We start from the raw sequence: 9905 nt of genomic DNA on the forward strand, positions 1-9905 counted from the left end.
CTGCCATCACTAGAGGATACAGCCAGTCACTTCATTCAAAACAAAACAGAGTCTTTCTGAATACCCTCCCTGATCAGACCACCAAAGCACTTAGGATCTCTTTTGCTCACCAAATATTTTTATGATTTTCCACAAGAAACAGCCAGGCCAAGCGCTAATAACCAGTCTGAGAGGATGGGAGTACAGCATGTCTCCAGACACCATGAAAATAAAATAAATCACCAGAGGAAACAAATTTTATGTGGCTCATTTTTAAAATCACATTTTGCTATAAGGAAATGAGGAATAGAAGCATGAACCAAACTAAGGAGAAAATAGCTATTCTTGCCTAGATCTTGGAACACTTATCAGAAAAAAGCAATCTTCAGAAACAGCCAAGAGGTTTAAGAGCACCAGCCACAGTCTTTAGAAACCATTTCCCTTTAAGATCAGAATGTCAACATTAGAGACTGTGTCTCTACTAATGAATAACATGCACAATTTTAACAATGAGGGCAGTTAATCACCAGGGTAACTTATCTAGGGACGAGCAAGATTCCTGTTACTTACAGTGTTTAAATCAAGACTTGGCATATGTCTGTGTGTCATGCTGCGATGGAAAGCAGAGATGTAAGAGCCGTTTTAAAGCCACCCAGCTCACACAGTAACATGAGTCTAGTGGTAGAAAGGCAGAGTTAATACTAATTAATTAGCCCAATTTATCCAGCTTTTCAGTAGGGTAAATTATTCCATTCCCAGTTCAGCTAGACTTCTCTCTGTCCCCACCAGCTTATGTAAAGTCACCCTGTGTATCTTTACTCTCCCCTGTGGTCTCTGGTGTAGATGAATTTCCACGTGAAGTGTTAAAGCTCAGATGGATATTATGGGCTCCATGGAGGGATCACTGGATGACGCTCAGGGCCTGGTAGACAGTCCCTCTTTAAAGAGTATGCAGATAAAATAAAAACACTTTCAGAGATCAGCCCTAGGACAGAGATCACTTAGCAAGATGGATAAACAACCACTTCCTTGGGGACTGGCTGGCTTTGGTCCTCCCTGACCCCCTGTTCTTGTTTGGGAACCTCAGACTACGTGGGGAGTCAAGTATCAGGACCTCCCTGGTTTACACTGTTGTCAAAACTCACACAGAAGCAGCTTTCTTTGAAACCAATGGGATGTACTCATGTGTTTGATGCCTTCTTGCAACCCATCCTAATCAGTGTCAACCACTACCTGAGAAGATTCTTTCTGTGTTCCCCCTCCACGTGGCAGAATAAACTCCCGTATCAGTATCTGTTTTTGTTACCAAACTTCTGATATTTCCCCCAGCACTCCCCATCTCCTAACGCTTGTCCTCGGCTGCCCTTACAAACCTGCGTGGCACAAGTTTCTGCTTGTGCTGCAAGGGGCTGAGCCCCAGAATCGTGCCTGGCTGGCACGGCAGGGGCTCCAGGAGCGGCGACATTTCAATCCCACTTTCTGCTTTGCCACCAGAAAGCCAGGCGCACACACGCTGAAACGCTGCCCGTGCATTACCGCAGTGTCTTCTGTAAGAAAACATGGATTTCTGCCACTAGACAGACACAGAAACTAGTAAGCTATTCCCTGCATTCTTCTATCCCCCTGGGTACCCTGTGTAAGGGAAGCCATTGATGCTTGCCATCAGATAGACACACAGACTAGTAATAAAATACCCGTGATTCACTGCATTTTTAATCCTTAGGGTCCTTCTGAAGAGGGAGCTACTGATTTCTTACTTATGTTTAAATGATTTGTGAAGGAAAAAAAAATTCTATTTTATAGCCCATGCCTTTAGCTATAGGATAAACTGTTTTCTGTACGTTCTGTATTTTGTTTGATAGTAGCTTTTCTCTAATTCCTTTACTTTGATTATTTTTTAGGAAGAGAAAGTTTTCCCTGATCTTGTACCTTTAATCAGTTAAAAGTTGCTATCTATCTGGGGAAACATCAAAGCCCTCCCAGTTTCTGCATTTACTCCTTTCAGCGGGAGGTTTTTCCAGCTTGAAGAACATGATCTTTAATGCCTCATTTCTAACACAGTAGCCCCCAGCAGTACATGCAATTATATGATAGTGCCCTACCCTAGGGATCATGTAGAAGACAAAGAAGGTGAACAGAAACAGACATGCCAAGTAGTCTTCCCAAAGTCACATCAACAATCTGACTGAGCCAGGTGGAAACCAAGCTCTCCAGATCTCCGGTCCTGTGCCCTGGTCACTAGATGTGCTGCCTCTCAACTCTTGCCTGGCACCTGGGTATAGCAAACCCCAGCATGCGAATCATCGAGAGAACAGCCAGGACCTACCTGACCTACCAGCTCCGTGCTAGGGGAAGCCACAATGGTCCTCCTTGTTCCACAGAAGCAGGAGGACTTGCAGGTTCTGCCCTTAGCCAGGGATGGGTTTGGATGCCGTGAAGGTAGGCATAGCACAGCAACCTGAATAAAGATAGAGGTCTCACACTCAGCCAGCAAGGGGAATCCTATCCTCAAGACAGACTGGAGCCACCTTGTTGCCTAATGCTCTAGAAAGCACAACATGCCCTGGAACTCCCACAGCAGGGCCCCCACCACAGGGCATATTTTGGTGAGTGGAGTCAATATGGCCCTTCTTCACCATTTCCTTTCCATATTAGTCACATTTAGTCTTGCTCCACTTTCTGCCTCTGGAAGCCTCGCATAAGCACTGTGCCTGGTCAGAGGAGAAAGCAAGCATAGCATTTTCTGTAGGCAAGTATCCACAGCTCAAAACCACCTAATAATATGTCTCAGTTATCCTGACTTGGTAGTGTCTGCATCGGAGTGGCCAAGGTTGGAACAGAAGAGAAGGAATTGGCCAGGACAAAAGTGCATTGGCAGAGCTCTGTGGAGGCACTCACGCAAATCCTGCCCACACCACAGCTGGATCCATCCAGGGCTTTCATGACCACTGGATTTGCCAATATTTTCTTTTAAGCAAACAATCAATAAAGGGAGAAAAAAAAATTAAGTAACTGCTTGGCCTGCAGTTTGTTGCTCCTCAATAACTTTGCACATTGTGCTAAGTGAAAGTAAAGCGGGAAGTGGACGCTTTTGGGGCACAATTCACACCCAAGTTCTTGGCCTCAGCCACATCTGTTCTTCCAGGGAGGCTCGAATTCTTCCATGTGGCTGGAGAGCTCCTGAACTCGGTTGGACCAAACAAGCAAAGCTGAGGGCTGAGCTGGCTGAGAGCTCGGCTGATTCTGTGCATTTCTCAGGGAAAGGTTGCTGAGAGAGCCCTTCAGGAACCCAAGCTGGAAATAAAGCTATTGCTGATGTAGGGAAGTTCTGAGCATCAGCAGCAGTGTGGCAGCTTGCAGTCCAGCAAAGGGAATGCCTCCCACTGGACTTGCACATGTGGAACTTGCTTTCCACTTACTAATATCCCCTGCTGCCTCTGCAGGGGTGAATAGCAGCCCCAAAATCAGCATCCACAGCACAACGTGTGACGAGGAAGCTTATGGGAGCGCTACAACTGTTCTTGCATTTTGCTCTGGCTTGCACAGGCAACAAACATCCAGACTCCAAGTCTGCCAGTGTGTCTTACCCATCTTTAAGTCCTCTTTGCTTGATTGGATTAATTCAGAGACTAACTTAGGAACCACCTGTGCCATCCCAGCCTTTTCCTGGTGTCTGGAAGGCAGGATTTTGTGTTTCTTCCTCTATCTGGAGAGGACAGCCTGAATCTTCATCTGAGTTACCCACACACAGAGATCTTATTCAGAGGACTCCTGCTTTTAGGACAGACATACAAACAGACACAATCTTGGTGAAGGTACAACCTTGTGGAACAAGAAATTCAACATCACCAAATATGTCAAATATTAGAAATATTTATTCCATAACAAAATATTGCCTGTCCTTGAGCATTACTGACAACTGTCATTTAACTTCAGTGGAAACAGCCTTGTTTGCGTGAGACACAATCACTTTGTCTTTATGGGAACTGGACCTTATAATAAATATTCTGAAGATCTCTTGCATGCAAACTATTAAAGTAAAGATCTAGAATCATCCAAGAGACACAGAGACTGCCTGAAGCAGGGGTACAGATTCTGGAAGGAACAGCTAAACACCTCGTTAACTGAACTTCATGCCGGTTAGTCTGAGTGACTGAGTATTTCCAACACAATTGAAACTGTGGTTCTCTGAATTAATGTTGTTTTTAATAAAAGGAGGCGTTAAGTTGCCCTCTTCAGTGAGCATTGCGGAATGTTTCTAACTTCCCTACCAGACATGGCTGCGTTTGAGTGATATTTGTGAGGCACTTGGAGAAGAAGTGTGCTATATAAAATTAGAGATTATGCCAAACCTCAGTGTTGGATTAATATGTCTGTGTGAATTTAGAGGATGAAAAGCCACCTTCCATTTGGTGGCAAGGCGTCAAATTCCATGTTAGTGTAAACTAATGCAGACAGTTAATTATATAAAAAAAAGTTGGTCCAGTTGTAGTGACAAAGAATCCAACCCTGGTCCGTTTGCCTGAAATGAAGCAACCAAAGTCCTGGGTCTGAACATGCCAGAAATTTGTATTAAAATTGATGGCTACACCTTAGTTTTGCTTTTTGGGCCTTTTTTTAATGCTTCTTTTGATAGTCATGACACATTGCTATATGAATGCACTGCAGCAAATGTTAGTAAAGAAGTCACAAATCAGCAACAAGATGCTCTAGAAATAATAGAATTAAGAGTCTTCGATTCTTTTCCTGACACTTTGCAAGTTCAGCACATACACTGATTCAAAAAAAGAACAGGTTTCTGTTCAAAATCAAGGAATGAATTTTGCATTGTCTCAAGCTCTGTATATCCTTCCTGGATATACAAAGTTCTTGGTAAACAGAACTTTGTAAAACCTCACTCTCTGCTAGTGCATGAAATGAGGACACTGCGGTCTGGTCCAACAGCATCGATTTCCCTTGGATGAAGAAGAGCTGCGCGTTGCAGCAGCAGCAGCAGCAATATCTCACACCAGATCCTGCTGCTCCAGGGGACGCAGCAGCACGAACTGCAGCAAACTGATCTGCAGGACCATTTTCAAAGCAGTTTGTGTCTCACTAGGAATTTTTGGCTGGCTAAATTCACCAAATGCAGAGCATACATTAGGTCTGTGACTCCAGTTAATGAGTCCTTTGTTTTACTGGATGAATTGGTAAGAAGGGTCATTTTCTAATACATCTTTTCCCAGCAGAGTAAAATATCCACCACTGAAAACAGCCATAGGCGACCCATTATTTCTATATTACCCATGTAAGTTGCTCCTTACAAATAATGAACACCCATAACTAAGCGCTGCTCAGAAGAATAAATGACTAACCAGATTTTATCAGTACACAAGCTAAATTCAATGATTTATGAAGAAATCTTGGTCCTGTCTAATGGAATTTTCCCAAAATAAATTCATGTAAACAACTTGCCACAAAGAGGCAGTCAGTGCTGGTTGGTATGTGTAAACAGCTTTAACAGTTGAGAATATAATCTCCTTGACTGCTGGGCAGTCTGGGGAGATTCATGCAGAGTCTCCGTTCAGAAAACCACCTTTGGCTCTGATCCTCCTGACATCATAATGCCATCCATTTCATTAGCAAATGTTACTATCAGCACAGATGGATAGAGTCATTTTGCCAACGCATGAATTTTTACAGTCCTCATCAGAATGCCAGCATGACAGTCACGGGTAAGACTAGTGGGAAGAGGTAAGAAACAAAATGCATCACAGTGTATTCAGTGGATTACCAACACCCTTTTCCATGTTCCTAGAATCAAGTACGATGTGACCACATTAACATGTTGTAGTCATTCTTAATATGTTTCCAGGAGAACTCCTATCTACACAGTGTCTAACTGCAAAGTGAAGTCAAATATTTGTTAAATTATCTCTCTGATGTTAATGAGTCCTGTCAGGAGGTAACACCAAGATCAATGTGTGTAAACCATGTGAGTGGTTCAAGCTGATTTGGGCTGGTTCCCAAACCACCTAGAGCACAGTTCTAAACCAAGCCATTTTCAACGTTTGCAGCATTATCAGAAATATTTCCTTTTCTGCATTAATTCATCCTCAAAAGCTACACATCACAGTTAGCACCAGTTCTGTTAGAATAAGGACAAGCAGACAGGCTGGCTGAGCACCAAAACTGCAAAGACAGTCAGCTTTTTCTAATGACTATTCATAAATGCAGCATCATTAGCAGTTTCATGGGGATGATAGCTACAGTACAGCATGTTCTGCTGCTCGGTGGAAGCTGAAATCCTGCACTACACACACAGATTTTACAGGCACTAATAAGTACCTTTTTTCAGTTTGTAGAACTTTCAAGGCTTTTCACAGCTAATATTTCCACATTAGCCTGATTTCCCAATATGTCTGCTAGACAGCCGAAGACTGATGTTTTTTAAAAGGGACTAGTGATTTCGCATGCCTGCTCGGGGTTGCCTAACTTGAGCCAGCCCTGAGAACAGCCCGATAGTTTAAGGATTCCAAAAATCAGTTCCTTTGAGGTGTCTCAGCATAACACCTCATCAGTCTCTCCCCAACTCTCGTCAGTGACACAAAAAGTTCCCAAACACTCCTTGCTCCTGAAGTCACTGCTGAAGCTGGACAGAGAGCTTTCTTTTGGAGATGTAAGATTTAATTTGCAGCCATACCCAAGCGCTGCTGTTAGATGGCGATTACGATCTCAGCCTGGAGCTGATCGAAGTGGTTCCTGTGACTTTTATCTTGTAACTCTAAGTTCAGATCAGCATGACTGAGACTGGTATTTACTTCCAGTGTCTCAGCCGGCTGTCTGGTCAGCTCTCTGTCACGTCAGTTGTGAGCTGCTCTGGACTACACTTTCTTGACCATGAAAATTTTGTTTCATTTGTTAGGTTGATTTGGTTAAAACAAAAGGAAGTGGCTTTGGCCAGTTGAATTAAAGGATATTATCTGTCCATGGCTTTTACATTAGAATGGTTTCATTTTGAAATAAGAACAGAAGAGTTTAATTCAATCATTGGCACCAAAATAATACCAGTATCAGATAATGGAGACTTCCTAGGAAAGATATACCTGATGTCAGACAGCCTCATAAGCAGGCTGGCAGCCAGTTCTAATGGAAAAACAGTCTGTGAAGAATTCCCAGCATATTATATTCCCAGCCTTTTTAGAAGCTATTTTCTGGCTAATCAGAAAACAGAAGCTATGTCTTCAGCAGATATAGAATAACAACCTTGCTGAAATACATCAGCTCAAGATCTGGCCCACAGCATGAATTTAAGGTGTTTAGCTACTCTTGAACCCAATTCTTTTTCTACCCACCCAGTTTTAATCAGGTGCAACAACACTTGAAGTCAGTATGTTCAGGGCAGTGTGAAGGAAATGGGAAATCAACCCAGATCAGAATGATGGTGTTTTACAATGACATTGCAGAAATGGATGTATCATGAATAAGGCACCAGAGGAGCCACACCTCTGTGCCTTGTCCATACCCATGTGCACATACCCACTGGCCAGCTCACACCCCATGGCTCACAGAACTGCTAACAGAGCGGGGTCAAACAGCCCTCAGCTGCAAGGCACACAGTTCCCAGCTAAAGTATAAACTGAACATTTTGTATAGTATGGTTTATGGTATGGAAGTTTGAAGTATAGTTCCAATGGTCATCTGTGAATTGGATCCTTGCAGTTTACATTTCAGAGTCATAGATGACTTCATCATACTCTACACCTCCACAGGGCGACTTGAGAGTTTTGTATTTTCTACTTAACTACCATTCAAATGTGCCTGGCATTTAGGTCCCCAACTTCCCAAGAGATTTTTAGACCTCCAGCACAAGCACTAGTGCCATGTTCACGTCCTACACTGTAATCAGCTTGAAAGCTTGACAGTGTTTGGCCACAGGTGTCCCTTGCCAGTGTCTGAATATCTTTCACTGGAAAACCTCCTCTCTCTAGAAACAAGTGCCTTTATTCTTGCTCTTACCATCATAACTTAGCCTGGAGCTACTAGTGAATTAATGACCAGCAATATTTTCATATGGAACTCTTTTTGGAGAAATCCTCCTGTCTGTACGTCCTGGGGCCATTCCTGTAGCCCTCTCCTGTATCAGGAGTCCCAGTGCCAGGGGAGCCGGCTGCAGAATTCCGCCCTTCGGGTGTTAGCTTTGGAATAAGCTGACAGCTCTATGCAGCTCACTGCCTGGTGTGTTAACCTGATTATGTTTGACATCTGAGGTCAACAAGATCATTGGAAATGTCCCATTGCTGATCTTCTGAGGACTCGCAGAGTTTTTTCCCTGACAGCTGGTTGTTAAACTGCCTATTGCAGATGCCGTAACCAGATAGGAAAGAATTATCTTCCTTCAAATGTGGTCCCTGTGACTACCACTTTGTGTAATTGCTCCTTACATGCACACATGAAGTGTCTTGTTTGCCTAATTATTGGGATGGCACCAAAAACTATTAACAGCTGTAAATTCACAAATGTGGACTATCTGAGCTAGTGAGAAGATCAATGTTGTTGTGTTTTACATCGGTAGCTGGGTATACTAATGTCACTGGAAAGGGGGAAAGGAGTCTAAAAAGGGAAGATTATTAGGAAATGGCACAATGCGGCTTTTACGATGTCTTCTTACAAAAAAAGAATACCTATGCTATTGTATTAGGGATATTTAGATCAAATCCTAAGACACTGCAAATTGTTTAATTTCAATCCAACTAGAAGAGCAGCCAGCAAGATCTCCAGAATAATGAGGTTATTTTGAAAGTTTGAAAGTGTAGCAGAGAACTCATATTGGATTTTTTCCCCCTTCTCTTTTTTTTTCCATTTGCCTCCATGTTTTTAAGTCCTTATGGAGTGCCTGGGTCACATCACCAAGTTTTTCCCCACAAGTACAAGGACTTCTCAAAATGAAAGCTGAGATTGTTGTGCATCCACAGGAGACAGGACTTCAGGCTCTAAGCAATGCACCAAATATTTCTGGACTTCCAACAATATGACAAGATTTGCCAACACTGTATTGATTTCAGCTGAGTGATGGTGATTTACGCCAGGCAAGACAGTGGTCCCTGCTTTGTCCAGGAGGCAATAAACCTGATTCTGCTCCGCACCTATGCAGTTCCATAGGCCAGATACTGCTCAGAGCCTGGCATGAGGAACACACGGGATCATACGGGTGCTCCCCAGAGCACAGGCTGGCCCTGCACATCCATTCATGTCAAACAGGGATAAGCCAGAGACTTGTCACCTACTGCAAAAGCCACCAGAGCCCCAAGGAGGCCCCATGTGGGCGGTTAGTGCTGGCCACGGAGTGTCGCTGTTACCCCAAATGTTGGAGCTCGTCACTCATCCTCGGTGCTGCAGCATGAAGCAGATAAGAAAACAAAACATCTGTCCCTTTAAAACAGAAAAAAAAGTTATCTGCTATCATCTCTTTCTATCTCTCTCTCTTTTAAAATGCCCAACGTCTTCTCCGCTGTCCTTCCCTCTTTTCTCCTGGGAACCAGGATTCCTAAGCTCCGCTTGGAACCAAAGTTCAGATTTTTTGGCAGCGTAAAGGGACTCAAATGAGAGCTAAATTAAACCTTTTCAAAACTTCCCCAGCCAGCCGGGTAGCAGACAAGAGGCACATTCCAGGACCGTGTGGGAGATCTGAGCGCTCAGGCAAAGGCAAAGGTGATGCTTTCGGCTTTTGCAGAGGTGCCAACCCGTCTGCGCTGGCCCCGCCACAGCCGCACCAGGGTCAGCGCTACTGTCCCCGCAACAACAAAACTCCCTCCCAGATATTCTCCTGGCCAGGCTAAACGTTTGGTGCAGATTCCAAAAAGGACAGAAGAGCAGAGCAGCACACTGGGATCATGGTGTGGATTTGCAGGAGTTTAGTACAGAGGACAGCGAGTGGAGACAGGAGT

The sequence above is a fragment of the Nesoenas mayeri genome (genome assembly GCF_963082525.1).
Source record: "Nesoenas mayeri genome assembly, chromosome: 19".
Lineage (NCBI taxonomy): Eukaryota > Metazoa > Chordata > Aves > Columbiformes > Columbidae > Nesoenas > Nesoenas mayeri.